The following is a 15258-nucleotide window of genomic DNA, read 5'->3' as shown; positions in this document are numbered from 1 at the left end:
TCCAACTGGCTGCCTTCCGGGTACAAATGAACGGGGCTGGATGAGCCCCCATGCCATCATCTTTGGTTTCCACCGCTCTGTGCTCAACGGGGCTGGGCCTCAGGTGGTCCCAGGGTTGCTTGTCTGGGGAGCTGTGTGGCCGGTGGAGTCATTTTTAGGCAGACTCAAAATCGAACCAGCTTGCGGCTTGTGGGGGCTGCAGTTGTAAGAGGGCTCTGAGGTTTTGGAGTGTGTGAACAATCTGCTTTTGAGGGTGGTGGAAATTAGGAGGCTTGGCTGGGGTCTTTCTGGAGGGCCACACCCCTAAGCGTGAGGTCATCTTGATTGGTGCACGAAGCAGGAGCCCGGTGGCTGCCTCCCGAGTTCCAACCTCATGAAGACCCACTGAGATACTCAGGGGTCTTGTGATCACTCTGCCGGCCTCCCCCCCCCCCCCACCAGGGAGTGATGGGGGCTTGGGGGTGGCAAGGTTCAATGTGTGCACGCTCAGATAACTCTGGGGGTTGTCCAGGAGGGGTTCACTGGGCTGACAGGTTTCCATGTTGAAAATGGCTTTGGATTGCCTTCTGGAGCCTGGATTTGGAGTCTTCTAAGAGGAAAGGAAGGAGGTGGGAGTCCTAACGTTGTGTCCTTAGCTCACCCCGTCCAGCCTGAATCCTGCGGATCAGGGGGCTGCTGGGAGGGAAGGGATTGCTCGCGACCCCTCAGAGGGAAGATCTGTGGGGCGAGACGCGGGTGAATTGGGAGCGTTCTGTTAGTTCTTTAGGTTTTCTGTGGCTTTCTTGCTCTTGGTAGCTTTGTGATGAGTTTGTGCATTTTGCCGTCTGCAGACAGTTTTTATTCTCTCTTTGGCCCGAGGTAGCAAACACATTCTACAGCCCCGCTCTGGAAGGAAGAGCTCCCCATCCCCCAATCTGTCACCAAGCAGGGTAATCCAGGTCTGAGCTTTCTGGGTGGGGGGTGGGTGAGGGGACAGAGAGCTGGGGCGGGGGCGGGGGGGTGGCGGTGGCCGCTGGATAAGAGAATCGGGGCTGGAAATGCTGACGAGTGAAGGCGCCAGGGCAGAACGTTTGCTTCTATATCCAAACGCTTCTGCCGTTTAAAAAGCTGTATTCGAATGCTTACTCCGAACTTTCAGAAGAAAGTCTAACATACGCATACAAAAGTACACAAGTCAAGTCCAGCTTCATACGTGCTCACAAAGTGAACGCGGCCGCACCACCAGTGCCCAGGGCAAGAAAAGGGATGTGACCGGCTCCCCAGAGACCCCCCCCCCCGGGCCCCCCCCCTCCCCCCCGCTCACACCACAGGGCTAACCACTACCCTGACTTCTAGCCCCACAGATTCATTTTCCTCCATTTGAACTTCCTGCCTGTGGAGTCACAGGCTGTTTTTCTCTTGCTCCGTAGCACGTCCGCGAGATTCACCCCCGTTGCTGCAAGTATTGGTCGGAGGTGGTTCTTCCTCCTCGCCGCGTGGCGTTTTGCCGTGTAACTCCACCGCTGTGGGCTCGGCCCCTCTGCTTTTGGGGGGCCATTTGGGTAGTTCCCAGATTGTGCTGTCAGGGGCATCCTCGTGCACGTCTTCGGGTGAACTTTTTCTGGTTTTGTTTTTGTTTTAAACCTCTCTCGGGTCTCTCTACCTAGGAGTGGAGCTGTCCCTGCCGTGCTTTGATGCACGCGTGGCAGGGCGTGTATTTGGAAGTGGCACTCCCTGGGGGCTGCAGCTGAATCCGGAAAGCACCTTCTTGACCGTCTCGTGGAGGAGGAGTGAGCGAATGTTTTTGCGCACTTGGCCGTGTGCTCGTGGGGCCCAAGAGTGTTACTTCCAAATGCAAATTCCAGCACGGCACGCCGGCGGAGGGCACAGCCTTGCATTCTCCGTGCTCTTGGGCGCGTTGCCACCGCAAAGGCTTCTGCCCTCCTGCACCCTCCTCTCAGGGCGGCTCGAGCTGGAAGCCGGCAATGAGAATCGGGCGTCTCTCATTCGTTTTAGTGCTCTCTTTTTAAGCAAGAAAACCCAAGTGGGAGCTTTAGATGTTCAGTTGGACACGGCCACCTTTTCCTCTTGGAGGATGCTGGCCAGCAGGCCGCGTTGACCACGCACATTGGGTTCCGTGTTTTCGTTGATCGGGTGTCTGATTTCAGTACGGCCGGGAGGGGCTCTGGGGCTGGCTTCTGAAGAGCTCAAATCTTGTCAGTTTGCTAAGGTGCATCTGTCAACCTTGCTGGAGCCCCCACTTAATGCCACTCAGTCCTTCTGATGCGCTACCAAAAGCCAGTGTGACTGTCAGCTTCCCCCAGTCCTGCCGATGTCAGCAGATCTCCCACCGAGCGCGGTGTAGGAATTCAGGCCATCGCAAGAGCCACGGAGCCAGGTCTCTGTGCTGTCACACTCCGTCCCCTGCACCGCACGCAGGGTTCCAGCTTCTCACCCATGTTTCCCGCCGTCTCACCAAGAAGCCGCGTCCCATCACCTCAGGGAACCTACAGACGTTGGCCGATGGGTGTTCCCCAGTTTTTTCCAAGAGGAATGTTCTCTATGGGAAACAGAGGGAGCCCCGGGAGAAGTCGGAGCGTGTTATGAGGCCCCACTTGTCCTGCGAGTAGAACGTACTAGAAGATACCATTGTAGAAGGCAGGGCAGGGTGATCCCACGGATCCTTCTTCTAGATCAGCGTGGCTGGTATTTCCAGAGGAGCAAAATTCGGGGAAGTAGGAATCAGTGTGGCTTTTGCGTTGGGACTGTTTTTCCCCCTACAAAGGTGCAGTTTCTCCTCCGCAAGCCCCACGCCCCAGAAGCTCTGAAAACCAAAAGGTCGGATCATATAGGGGTAAAAACCTACATTGAATTGGCCTGAGTTTTTAGGTTTCGTGTACAGCTTGAATTTATCCCCCTTGGGGTGCGTTTTGGTGCAGAAATGTTACCGACGCCGGGTCATGGGGTGCTGTTCCCGCTCTGTGGCGCTTTCCAAACGTTCACATGTGTGTGACGATCATCTTGTTAAAATAGTGATTCTGGTCCAGCGGGTTTGGGGTCGGGCCCGGGGTTTTGCTTTCCTGGGCTGTTGGTCCGCGGGTTACACTGGGAGTTACTTTTTTCTTCTTTTTCTCCGAGATCGGGTTTATTGAGATATAAACTACTGATAGGAAAATTCGCCCTTTCTGCATACAGGACCGTGAGTTTTGGCAAATGCGTGCGGTCACATAGCCACCGCCAGAATCAGGATGCGGAAGTTTCGGGGCGCCTGGCCGGCTGAGTCGGTGGAGCTCTTGATCTCGGGGTGGCGAATTTGAGCCCCACGTTGGGTGGAGAGATTACTTAAAAATAAAATCTTAAAAAAAAAAGAGAGAAAGATGGGGGACGGTTTCAGCATCCCAGGAGATACCCTAACGCCCTTCTGGGTCAGCACTGCCCGAGACCCTTACAAGCGCCCGTCTATTTCTCGTCTTTGTATTTCTGCCTTTTCCAGGAGGTCGTATAAATAGACTCATACCGAATGTAGCCTTCGGAGCCTGGCTTTTATGCAGCTGTTGAGATCCATTCATGTCGTTGTGCGTATGAGTAGTTGATTTCTTTTTAGTGCTGAGTAGTATTCCATGGCTGGACCAGAGTCTGTTCATCCATTTCCCAGTTGAAAGACATTTGGGTTGCGTCCAGCTGGGGCGATTATGACTAGAGCCGCTGTAAACGTTGGCAGTCGGGTTTTAGTGGGAACACTGGGAATGTATGTTGCATTTCCCTTGGGTAAATAAATAGCCAGGAGTCAGATTGCTGGGGTATGAGGTGGAAAGTATACATTTAACTTGATGAGAGACCGCCAGGCTGCTTTTCGAGGCGGCCGTGCCATTTTCTGTTCCCGTCCTCGTTATCCCTTCAAAAGCACCGAATCCTAACCTCCAGAGCACATCTGGCCTCTAGGGTTTAGATAAAGGATTGTGGGTGTGTAGATGGTGCCAGAAAACGGTAGCATTAAGGACCAGTCAGGGAAATGGGAAGGGGTCTCTGGTGTGGGGAAACGGGGTCTCCTGCATGGTGCATCCGTTCGGCCATTCGCAGTAAAAAGTCGGGTTTGAGGACCTGAGACTCATTCGTGCCCGTCACCCTGTTCCCCACGGCAGTCCCACCCCACCTGGCACAAAGGAAGTCCCCCGTAAGTGTTTGTCCAGTGAGTGCAAAAGCGCCTCTCATCAGCCGTATGCGGGCACACAGATCCGCTTTGCCCTCGATGCCACTCTTTTAGGTTTCCGGTGGGTTTGAGGTGCGGGGGGTTGGGAAGACGGGGAGAGCACGTGTGCATGAGGGCATCAGGCCAAAGAAAGTCTCTGAAGTTAGGGTGCTTGAGAATTTGGGGGAGCAGTGGACCTTTGAGGGTGAAGGCTTCCTTCAGGGGCTCGGGGGGGATGTCTGCTGGGTGCTTGGGGCTTTTATAGCACCTCCTCCCCACCGGCCCCCAGTTGCGAGCACACATACGTACTCGCTCAACACGGGAAGGCACCACCGGGCAGGTGGGTTCGATCCAGAGATGGCTGAAGCCCCAGAGCCCCACAGTGACCACATTCTGGAGAATGCCAACGCAGCTCCTGAGGAAGGATGCGTGTGGTGCCATGAAAGATGACAGGGGAGCGGGGAACCGTTCTGTGTCCTGGGACAGCCAGGCCCGGGTTCCGGCGGCTCACCGGCCAGGCTCTCTGGGGCCTCGGGGCCTCAGTTTCCTCATGTACGTGCTGAGGATCTTGCCTCTGGTAGCATCTCCCTTGGAGAACCCTTGGGGAGGTTAAGTGGGTTCATAAATGCTCAGCGCAGTTTCTGGCACAAAGAAGCTCCAGGCTACATAAGCCATAATGTTGGACAGTGCTCCCCGCCCCCCTCCGGTGTTCTTTTCTGGAAACTTTGGCTAGAAACAAGGCTCTGGCTGGATTGGAGTGGGCACAAAGGGCCCCTCTGTGACTGGCCAATTTGGATTTATTAATCTGAGTGTGGCACTCTTTAAAGCACCCCTCAGATGTTCTGTGTTCTCTGTTCTCTCTGGAGGCTTTCAGGGGAGAAGAAGCCATGCCCACTTGACCCATTTTTCTATTCCCTTCGGTCTCAGATAAAATTAATTTTCTCCCTCTCCCTTGATCCCTCCCTTTGTGGGTGACAAGGTGAGGGAGTTTTAAAGTGTATAATTAGCTTCCTTGTTCTCCCTTCCAGCCCATCTCCTTCTTCTGAGCCGGCCAAGAGTTTAGCCCAGGATGGAGACCACACGCCTTAGGACAGCTTCTGTGGCCAACCCGGGCCACCCGTTTGGGGTTAGAATGTGTCCCCGCCCCCCCCCCCCCAATCCTGTCTTATGTTTCCCCTCTCCCTCACTTCCTAGCAGAATAGAGAAGGCAAGGAATGTTCCAGGAGAGGGATCCAGGGGGTGGGCTCTACAACTTGGGTTTCAGAAACCACTGGGCATTAGTCCTTGTCTGGAAAGGACGACCAGATGTCCCAGTTTGCCTAGGACTGTCCTGCTTTTAGCATCTCGGGAAAGCCGGTAGTTCTGGGCAAAGCAGGACACGGGTCACCCTACTGGTGAGTTCTTAACACCCAAGAAGGGAGACAGGAGGGGATCGTGAGACAGTGCCAGGAAAGGAGGAAAGGGGAAGATAGGTGGCTTTTTCCCCCCTCTGAGGAGCTGAGGCTTTTTATCGGAATGCATTGTGCTTTTGGAAGCTGCCTGTTTAAGGCAGCTAATGCGAGAGAGATCCCGGCTCTGAAGTGAAATTCCCGAGTTAAGTCCGGATCAAGTTTGTTGTCTCTCTTGGGTCAGAGATGGCTTTTATCTGCTTCTCAGACCGGGAGCGTCCTTGGAGCTTCCTGGAAGGGGCTCAGTGCTCAGGTCGGACCTGGGATTGGGAATTAGCACTCCCTCCCCCGAATGAGCCGTGAGGGAAACTCCTCTTCCTCGCCCACCTGCCAGTAAATAATATTCACGCTGTTCTGTTCTCATTTTAGGTCTGTGTGTAAAAAGTGTATATAATTTTAAACCAATTTTTAAAGTATTTTTATACAAGTAGCTTTTGCAGGAGGGCTAAGTCTGATTTCGAGAATACATTGACAGATCCGTCTTAGAGGAGAGACAGACCCTAGAACTTGCTGGCGGGAGGGAAGGGAGGGTTACGTGGTTTCTGACCTTCTAGAACCTGCCGTGTTCTTCTATCTCATCGAACCTTTATTTTCTTTATTAAGAATAACGGATGTGGGAGGCTATGCCGACTTTCGCTTGCTCCCGTGAAATGTTTGTGACACGTCATGGAGTCCACAGGAATGTTCTTGTCTGAGCGACAGCACCGGAGAGTGGAGGCTGAGAAGAGGCAGGGCCAGGAAGGTGACTTAGGGTGGGGGCAAAGCACACAGGGCTTGAGGGTAGGTGACCCCCGTGCAAATCTCAGCTCCAGCCCACAGTAGTGGAGCTTAGTCTCCCCATCTGTAAAATGGGCACAGCAGTCCTACGTCCAGGGAATCCTGGGAGGATTGAAAGATACCGTGCACAGAAAGCGTGTGGCATGCAGTGAAAAAGAAGGACTTCAGACCCCACGACCGCGAGGGCTGGGACCGTGTGACCACCGCTCTGCCCCGAGCCCGCCCGGCACCTACGGGGGCAGAACGCATATCTGTGGGGTGTTTTCTTGTACTTCCCGCTAATAGCCTGTTGCTTTCATCCTGTTCGAGGCTCACAACACACTCTCAATATTGTCTCTCCTGGCACTTACTTTCCCCCTTATTTATTGTAATAATGTATGGAAACGCTGCTTGACCAGGTACCAAAGTCAAGAGCTAAAATGATCGGGGCGCCCGGATGGCTCAGCCAGGAAAGCGTCTGACTCTTGATTTCGGCTCAGGTCATGATCTCACGGTTCGTGAGCTCGAGCCCCGGGTCAGGCTCTGTGCTGGTGGCGAGGCACCTGCTTGGGATCTCCTCTCTCTTTCTCTCTGCTCCTCCCCTGCTCATGTTCACGCATGTGCTCTCTCTCTCTCTCTCTCTCTCAAAATAAATAAACTTAAAAAAAAAAAAAAAAGGAATTGAAATGGTGGTCCTCAAAGGGTGGTCCCCGACCCTCCAGGGTCAGCATCGCCGGCTCTAGGGCAGAGGTTGTCACCCGTGAGCACATCTGGAGGGCAGTTTAAACACGGGTGGCTGGATCTCACCCCCAGAGTTTCTGATTCAGGAGGTTTGGGCTGGAGCCTGAGAACTTAACATTTCTCCCGAGTTCCCAGGCGGTGCTGATGTTGCGGGTCTGGGGGCACGCCTTGAGGAACCCTGAGCTGAATACGATCAGTGACTGAGTCCTACCTGTGGTCCCGGACCTTCCTTTTTCCCCTGCCCCTCCCCCGCTCCACTTACCCAAAGGCAACTGGTCTCTCAGATGCATACGTCTTCCTTCCTACCCTCCCTCTTCTCTCTCTCTCTCTCTCTTTTCCTAACAAGTTTTATCACATATTTACACGCGCCTTAATGTAAATTTAATTTTCCTGGCTTCTGAACTTCTTAGCCTTCTGGAACTTGTACTTGCTTTTTTCACTCCGCTGTATGTTTCTAAGATTCATCGGCTATGAAGTGTAGCGGTAGGTTGTATTTCTTCTATTTGTTTTTTTTTTTTTTTTTTTTAAGTGTATTTATTTTGAGAGACAGTGCAAACGGGGGAGGGGCCGACAGAGAGGAGGAATCCCAGGAGAGGGAGGGGGAACCCCCAGAGGGGGCTCGAACTCCGAAAACTGAGGTCAGGACCTGAGCCAAAATCAAGAGCTGGACGCTTAACCGACTGAGCCCCCCCCCCAGGCGCCCCTATTTTTTCTCTGGTTAGTATTGCGTTCTGTGATGATACAACAATGTATCCATTTTCCTGGGTGATGGGCATTCGGCCGTTTCTAGTTTGCGCGTGGGTGCACGCGCGCGGGCTGTGTTTGCCCTTGTGGACAGTGCTGCCTGGTGAGTGAATAATTTTGGAGTGGATGCAAGGTGTTAATTTTCGTGTGTGTACTCGGCAACCTAGCTTCAGCTAGAATCTGCTGAGATGCACCAGCCTTGATGGAGCACCAGACCTCGGACACGCTCTGGCCACCCTATTCCTCAGTCTCCTCCTCATTCTAAGGGCTGGGTCAGCCAGACAGCCCCCCCGTTCTTGCTCGGAGAATTTGGGTCTTGAACCAGTTGGAATCGTCAAAAACGTTCACGGACTTGAATTATCTTTGGCAGAGCTGCAGTGCAAAATTTTTAACAGTCCGGCCCGTTGCTCCTCACAGCGCGGGCTTTTCAGTTACGGATCGTGGATGGACGTTTGGGGTTCATCGGGGAGGAATGCAGTTGGTATCGGACGAGCGGGTGGATGGTTGGATCTGTGGATGGTTGGACAGACGGATGGATGGATGGCATGAAGGCAAGAGGGTAGGAGGGAAGGAAGGAAGGAAGGGAAGGAGGGAGAGAGGAAGAAAGAGGACAATGGGTGATGTTGAATGGCGGGGCAGTTGGATGGACGGGTGGATGGAGAAGTCGACTGGTGGCGGATGGGTAAATATATGGGTGGATGACGAGATGGGCAGATGATTACCCTGGACTGGAGGGTAAGAAGGTGGATGGGTGGCTGCACGGATGGACGTTGAAGAGAAGGGTGTGTATGGCAGGGTGGTCGTCCATGTTGGGTGTCTCTGACATTCGGTGCTCTTACTGGGTTGTTCTGCTTGCCACCTTCCTTGCACCTTTCTCGGCATAAGTGAGTCTTGCCTGCTTTTTATGCAGATCAGTGGGACTGTTTGCTTAAGTCTTCCCTCTCTAATTAGAAGGCTCCTTGAGGGCAGGGGACAGCGACTTTCCCTGCGTCACACCCCCCGGCCCCCAACCTTCTTGTGCCGCATGGCATCGTGCATAAATGTTTGTTCATTGAGTAACCGCGAGGAAAATGAGCAGTGGTGTTGACAGAGATCATTCAAATTCTGGAAACCCCTGGTTTTGTTTATTTCAGCACCGGGGCTGAAAGCAGAATTCCTTGAACTTTGCCCCGTCCGTGAACGGCGGTTGGGCTGGTGGAAATGTCTCTCTCTTGAGCAGATTAGGTGCATGCCCTGCCCCCTGGTCTTAGCGCTGAGCAGAGATAACAGATTACAGATGCACCAGGGCCCCATCAGGCCCCACACGATCTAGTGCCCGGTTTATCTTTAGCCTCGTATCTTCCATTCTCCATCCCTTTCGCTCTCCGCTGGCCATTTTTGCCCACACCCAGCTCATTTGCATCCGAAGGCGCGCGTGTGATGGCTGTTCCCTCCACCCGTCTCCCTGCGGCCGACTCCTCTTTATTTTAGGTCTCCGTGCAAGACTGGCATCCTCCAGGAGGCCTGTCCTCTTCGTTTACTGAACACCTGAAATACCGAGTAGACTCTAAAATATACGCATACTCTCCTATCCAGAGGGAGTCTCTGGAGACGTTTTAACGTATTTCTTTCCACACCTTTTAATGGGATAGAAGCTTGTGCGAACACATTTCCATGCCACTAGACATCCTTGGAAAGCATCAGAGCTACCATGTACCGTTGCACAGGCTGTACACTGCACAAGAGGATCATACCTTCTAGGCATCATGGAGCTGTACGTTTAGTATTTCGATTTCCCAGCTGATGAAAGCTCAGTATCTTGTTCTAGAAAAATGAAGCTATTATGACAACTTTTTGACAGATGGACCTAACAACTTGAAAAAAAAAAAAAGGGTGTCTTATTTAAACCCACACAGTGCTGCTGTATGGATTGGCAGCAGCCCTGGAGAAGACTGGTGTTGATCGCTGACAATATTCCGCTGTATGGACGCATCCCGCTTCGGGTCATCGTCTCCAGTTGTTTGTTTGCTGTGCTCATCAACAACAGTGCAGTGAACATCTTTGCGCGCCTTTGTCCAAGGTTCTGGCTGTTTTCAGAGTCAGATTCTGATGTGGATAAGGTGCCAGAGGCTGGAAACTGTTACCGGCACTTTTCTTTGCTCTGGAGGAGAGATTTGGAGACCGGGTGGCTCAAAGTTCAAGAAGTTGACGAGGAAGGCGCGGGGAGGGAACGGCCACTGGGTTTGGGCTGCGTGTAAAACAGTGCTTCTGCGCTGGGGGCGATTTCCCCCACCCCAGGGACTTTTGGCAGTGTCTAAAGACGTTTCTGGGGGCCCCTGGGTGGCGCAGTCGGTTGAGCGTCCGACTTCAACCAGGTCACGATCTCACGGTCCGTGAGTTCGAGCCCCGCGTCAGGCTCTGGGCTGATGGCTCAGAGCCTGGAGCCTGTTTCCGATTCTGTGTCTCCCTCTCTCTCTGCCCCTCCCCCGCTCATGCTCTGTCTCTCTCTGTCCCAAAAATAAATAAACGTTGAAAAAAAAAAAATAATAAAGACGTTTCTGGTTGCCGTGACCGTGGAGGGCAAGGGGGCTACTGGTGTGTGGTGTGTGGAAGCCGCTGAGTGTCCTAAAATGCTCAGGACACCCCCACCTGCACCCACCCCCCGCCCCCAAGTTAAGAATTATCCGGCCCAAGGTGTCAGTAGGGCTGACACGGAGAGATCCTGATGTAAAAGATGTCACAGATTTCCTGGAGGGGAGTGGGTGGATTTAGGGTTTTTGGGTGACTTAAATTGAATTTACAGTTTCTCTTCCTCGCTGGGTGTCTAAGCCAGCTTTCTGTGAACTTTAGATCCCACACAATCAGCAACAGGCTTGCTACCGACAGATTCGTTGATGTAAATATAGACGAGTGTATAGAAGGAAATCTCAACCGGAGTTGGAAAATGTTGGAATGAAAGCTGCCGCGGCCTTTCTTTCTCCTTCCTTCTCCTTCTGCTGCCCGGTTTTCAGATCGTGCCTCACTTCTCTGGGCTCCTGGTGCGGTGGGTGCAGCTGGTGTAGACTGTGGTTCTCTGTTCCCTTGGTCCCTTAGTCCTCTGTTCCCTTCGTCCCCCCCCCCCCCCCGCCTCCCCCCACGGGGGGCTGGCCTTGCCCACGAACAGGAGACAGACCCTGGGGCGGATTCGCTTAGAGATGGGAGCGGGGAGAGGAGTGCATTCATTCACGGTGAGATCATTCACTTATAAATGTTTATTGAGCGCCTAGTACATGCCAGGCGGATGGGGGCAGATGAAGGCAGGAAGGTGACCGGATAGATCGGGCAGGGCTTTGTGGACCACAGTGGGGACTGCACTCCAGAGGAAATGGCATCGTCTTTCCCTTGTTTTCCCCTTGGCACGCCTATACTTGTTGGTTTTCTGTAACAAAAATGGGGTCCTTTTGTGTATACGTCTTGAGACCCCCCCCCCCCCGTGATGATACCTTTGCACACGTCTGTGACCGCTTCCTTAGGACAGAGTCCTGGAAGTGACATAGCAGGGTCACATGTCAGGCTTTGGGGCCAGATTGCAAGGAGCAGTGTGTCTGTGTCCTTTCAAACTCTGAGGTCCCCTTTCCTTGGTTACGTGGCCCGACGGGGTGGCCCTTGATTTTGCGTCTTTTCCAGACAGACAGGTGAAAAGCAGGACCCCCTTGTGGTGCAGAGGACCCTCGGGAACTGAGAAAGGGGACCATTTCCCAGGTCTGGATGGGCTGTTTGCATTTCCTTCTTGATGTCCCGCGTCACATTCTTTGCTCCGTGTCCCCCAGAGATGTTCTGCACCGACGTCTTTTGTGCGGACCGCGCCAGGTTCTGTGGACCCCGGGGGGTTCCGTGGCTCTGTGTTGGGGCCGAGGCGGTCCAGCGTAGTGGTTAAGAGGAGGGGCTGCAGAACCAGCCTCCGTGGGTTTGAATCTCGGCAGCTTCTTCCTCCCAGTCGCCTCGTCCCGGGTGAGTTGCTTAACCTCCTGGGCCTCAGTTGCCTCATCCGTGAAATGCATATAACTTGAGCGTCCACCCCACGGGGTTGTCGTGAGGCTCAGGCGGCAGCTGGAACGGTGCCTGGCCCACGGTGGGTGCTGAATAAGTTTGGCTTCTCTGCTGTTCTGGGCCTGGCAGTGGCTTCCTCCCTCCTCAGTGCTACAGCGTGTGTTTCCGTGTACGTCCGTCGGTGCTGAAATATTTCGGGGCGCGGCAGCCACCGTGCGATTCAGAGCAAGCTCTCTGAGCCTTAGTGCCAGTCACGGCTCGTCTGGTTGAAAAGCAGCTAGCCCATTTTCCACACGCGTGATGGGTGGGCCCTTTCCTCCCTCCCGTGCGTGTTCGTGTCCAGGATTTCACTTGGAGCCCCACTCAAGAAGCGCGATATTCCGGGAGGACGTGGGAGCTGTCTGCCTTTGGCACGAGGGTGAGTAGCTTCTCTTTCCGGGAAAGCTTATGACTCTCAGACTTAATCCTGTAACAGCCCCAAGAGCTCCGTGGGTTTATCTTTGCCCCCATTTTACAGATGAGCACACTGAGGCTCAGAGAGCTAACTTCGCGTGCCAAGGTCACGCATCTAGCGAGTGGGGAAACCTCACAGGACAGGAATCAGCACAGCAGGGACATAGGCCCGGGGGGGGGGGGGGGCGGGAGCAGAGCTCCGGTGGCGTCTGGGAGAGCATTCACACTCCAGAGAAGCTGCAATGCCCGTGGGCAAGAGATGGCATGAGGGAGGGGTTGAGGGACAGAGTTTGAGGTCCGCCGGGACTGGGTTTCTCTCTGTCAGCAGTGTGGCCTTTGGGACGCTGCCTAACTTCGCAGCTCCTCGGTTTCTTCATCTGTGCACTGCCTGTGCGTAGAGCACCGTTTAACTCCCAGGGATGGCGTACGGATGAAGCCGCCGGTGAACGCAGGATGTCGTGCTGGGCACAGGGGACATGCTTGGCAAGTGGCACCTGCACGTTCCCCTTGGTATGGGCACCGGAACACAGATGGACATAAGCAGACGTAAACCGCTGCCCTCACGTGGCTGACGTTCTAGCTGGGCAGACAGCCCGAGGACATGAGTGCCTTAGAGCAAAAATAAAGCAGGGACGGGAGACACGGCAGGACGGTGAGGGCCGAGGGGGTGTCGGTGCCGAGCTGGGCCAGGAGGGGACCCCAGGGGAGGTGTGGGCACGATTCGGGGGAGCAGGGAGGGTGTGGAACAGGTGTGAGGCTGGAGCTCCATGCCGTAGTTGGCTCCGTCTGGCGGGGGAGAGGGGTTGGTTGGAGAGACACAAGGTAGGGCCGGTGAAGGCGACAGGTGCGGGGGCCCTGAGCTGGGGAAGGTGCTGGGGAAGGCAGGAGGGGAAGACCCAAGGGATTTCCTCGTTTCTTCCTTTCTCTTAACGGTGTTTCTCATTCTTTTTTTTTTTTTTAATTTCTTTCACGTTTATTCATTTTTTGAGAGACAGAGACAGTGCAAGCGGGGGAGGGGCAGAGAGAGCGAGGGAGACACCGAATTCAGTGCAGGCTCCAGGCTCCGAGCTGTCCGCACAGAGCCCGACGCGGGGCTCGAACTCACGAGCTGTGGGATCGTGACCTGAGCCGCAGTCGGACGCTCAACCGCCTGGGCCCCCCGGGCGCCCCACGGTGTCTCTCATTCTTCAAGACGCAGACAAGGAGGCCATGCTCGGGGTTGTTTTTGTCTCTAGGTTATTTATTAAGGTTCTAGGGCACCGTTTTTGTTTGTTTGCTTTTTTTTTTTTTAACCTGTTTGATGTCTCGTTCCTTTCTTTCCTTGGACATTGTATAGCTGCCCAGTATGGTAGCCAGTAGCCACGTGGGGGCTCTTTCAACTTAAAAATTAAATAAAATGAAAGAGTCTGGCTCTCAGCTGCAGCAGCCACACTTGGCGACCGTCCTGGATAGTGTAAGATCTAGAACATTCCATCACCGTGGGATGTTGTGTAGGACAGGCTGTTTAGAACCTGCAGCTGCAGCCTTTCCTGGGAGCTTTGTTAGAAATACAGAATCTCAGGGGCTCCTGGGGGGACGGGGGGGGGGGGGCTCAGTTGGGTAAGCGGCTGACCCTTGATCTCGGCTTAGGTGATGATCTCACCGTTTGTGAGATCGAGCCCTTGAGTCGGGCTCCGCGCTGACATTTCAGAGCCTGCTTGGGATTCTCTTTCTCCCTCTCTCGCGCGCGCTCTCTCTCTCAAAGGAAGTGAATAAATAAATAAAAAGAAATACAGAATCCCATCCTCCTCCCCTCTTCCCACCCCATATCTGTTCAATCTCAATCTGCGTCTCAGCAAGAGCCCCAGGTTAGCTACACTTGGAATCACCTGAAAGTTTTCGAAACGCGGATGCCCCGAGCCCCACCCCCACAGATGCTGGTGAGATTGGTCCAGGGCTGCCTCTGGACATGGGGGTTTTTTTAAAAATTCCCAGGTGATTCTCAGGTTCAGCCAGGATTGGCAAAGTGTCCATCAGCTGGTTGAGGACTCTCAGAAGGCAGGGAGGCTGGAGCTGGAGCTGTGTGATCTAGGTGGGGCAAGTCACTTACCCTCTCTGAGCCTCTGGGCCACAAAGTCCCGCTCCGTAAAAACCCGGGACCTCCTGGCAGGCGCCTCCCTCCCAGGGGCTGTGAGGGGCAAACGATGTGACAGTTCCAAGTGCTGAGCGGGTTGGGGGGGCGGCTGGGACACGGAGGGTAAGCACTCCCAGTGTTCATTTCTGAGAATTGAGGTCAGCAGCCTGAGAGCTAACAGTCGGAGCGGAGGAAGCTAAGCTGTTTTTCTAATGGTTGTTAAAAGTTGAGTTAAAATTCACATAGCCTAGGGGCGCCTGGGTGGCGCAATCGGTTAAGCGTCCGACTTCAGCCAGGTCACGATCTCGCGGTCCGGGAGTTCGAGCCCCACGTCGGGCTCTGGGCTGATGGCTCAGAGCCTGGAGCCTGTTTCCGATTCTGTGTCTCCCTCTCTCTCTGCCCCTCCCCCGTTCATGCTCTGTCTCTCTCTGTCCCAAAAATAAATAAACGTTGAAAAAAAAATTAAAAAAAAAAAAATTCACATAGCCTAAAACTGACCACTAACCCTTCTGCCGTGCACAGGTCAGTGCTGGTTAGCACGTCCGCAGAGCTGTGTGACCGTCACCTCTGTCTCGTGCCAAGACGTTTTCACCTCCCAAAAGGAAACCCCGTCCTCATCACGTCACTCCCCTGCCTTCCCCCGACCCCTGGCCATGACTAGTCTGGTTCTGTCTCTTGGATTTAGCGATTCCGCTTTCGGAGTTTTTGCGGCCCCCTCCCCCGGACACCCAAGGGGGGTGCTGGGAGCAGTCCCCATCTTCCTGGCCCTGGTGTCGTTGCCACCCCCACCCGTGGCCCCCCCCCCCGCCCCCGCCCCGGGCCTGCCG

Source organism: Leopardus geoffroyi, chromosome A2 (genome assembly GCF_018350155.1).
Source record: "Leopardus geoffroyi isolate Oge1 chromosome A2, O.geoffroyi_Oge1_pat1.0, whole genome shotgun sequence".
Lineage (NCBI taxonomy): Eukaryota > Metazoa > Chordata > Mammalia > Carnivora > Felidae > Leopardus > Leopardus geoffroyi.
This window is presented reverse-complemented; position numbering follows the sequence as displayed.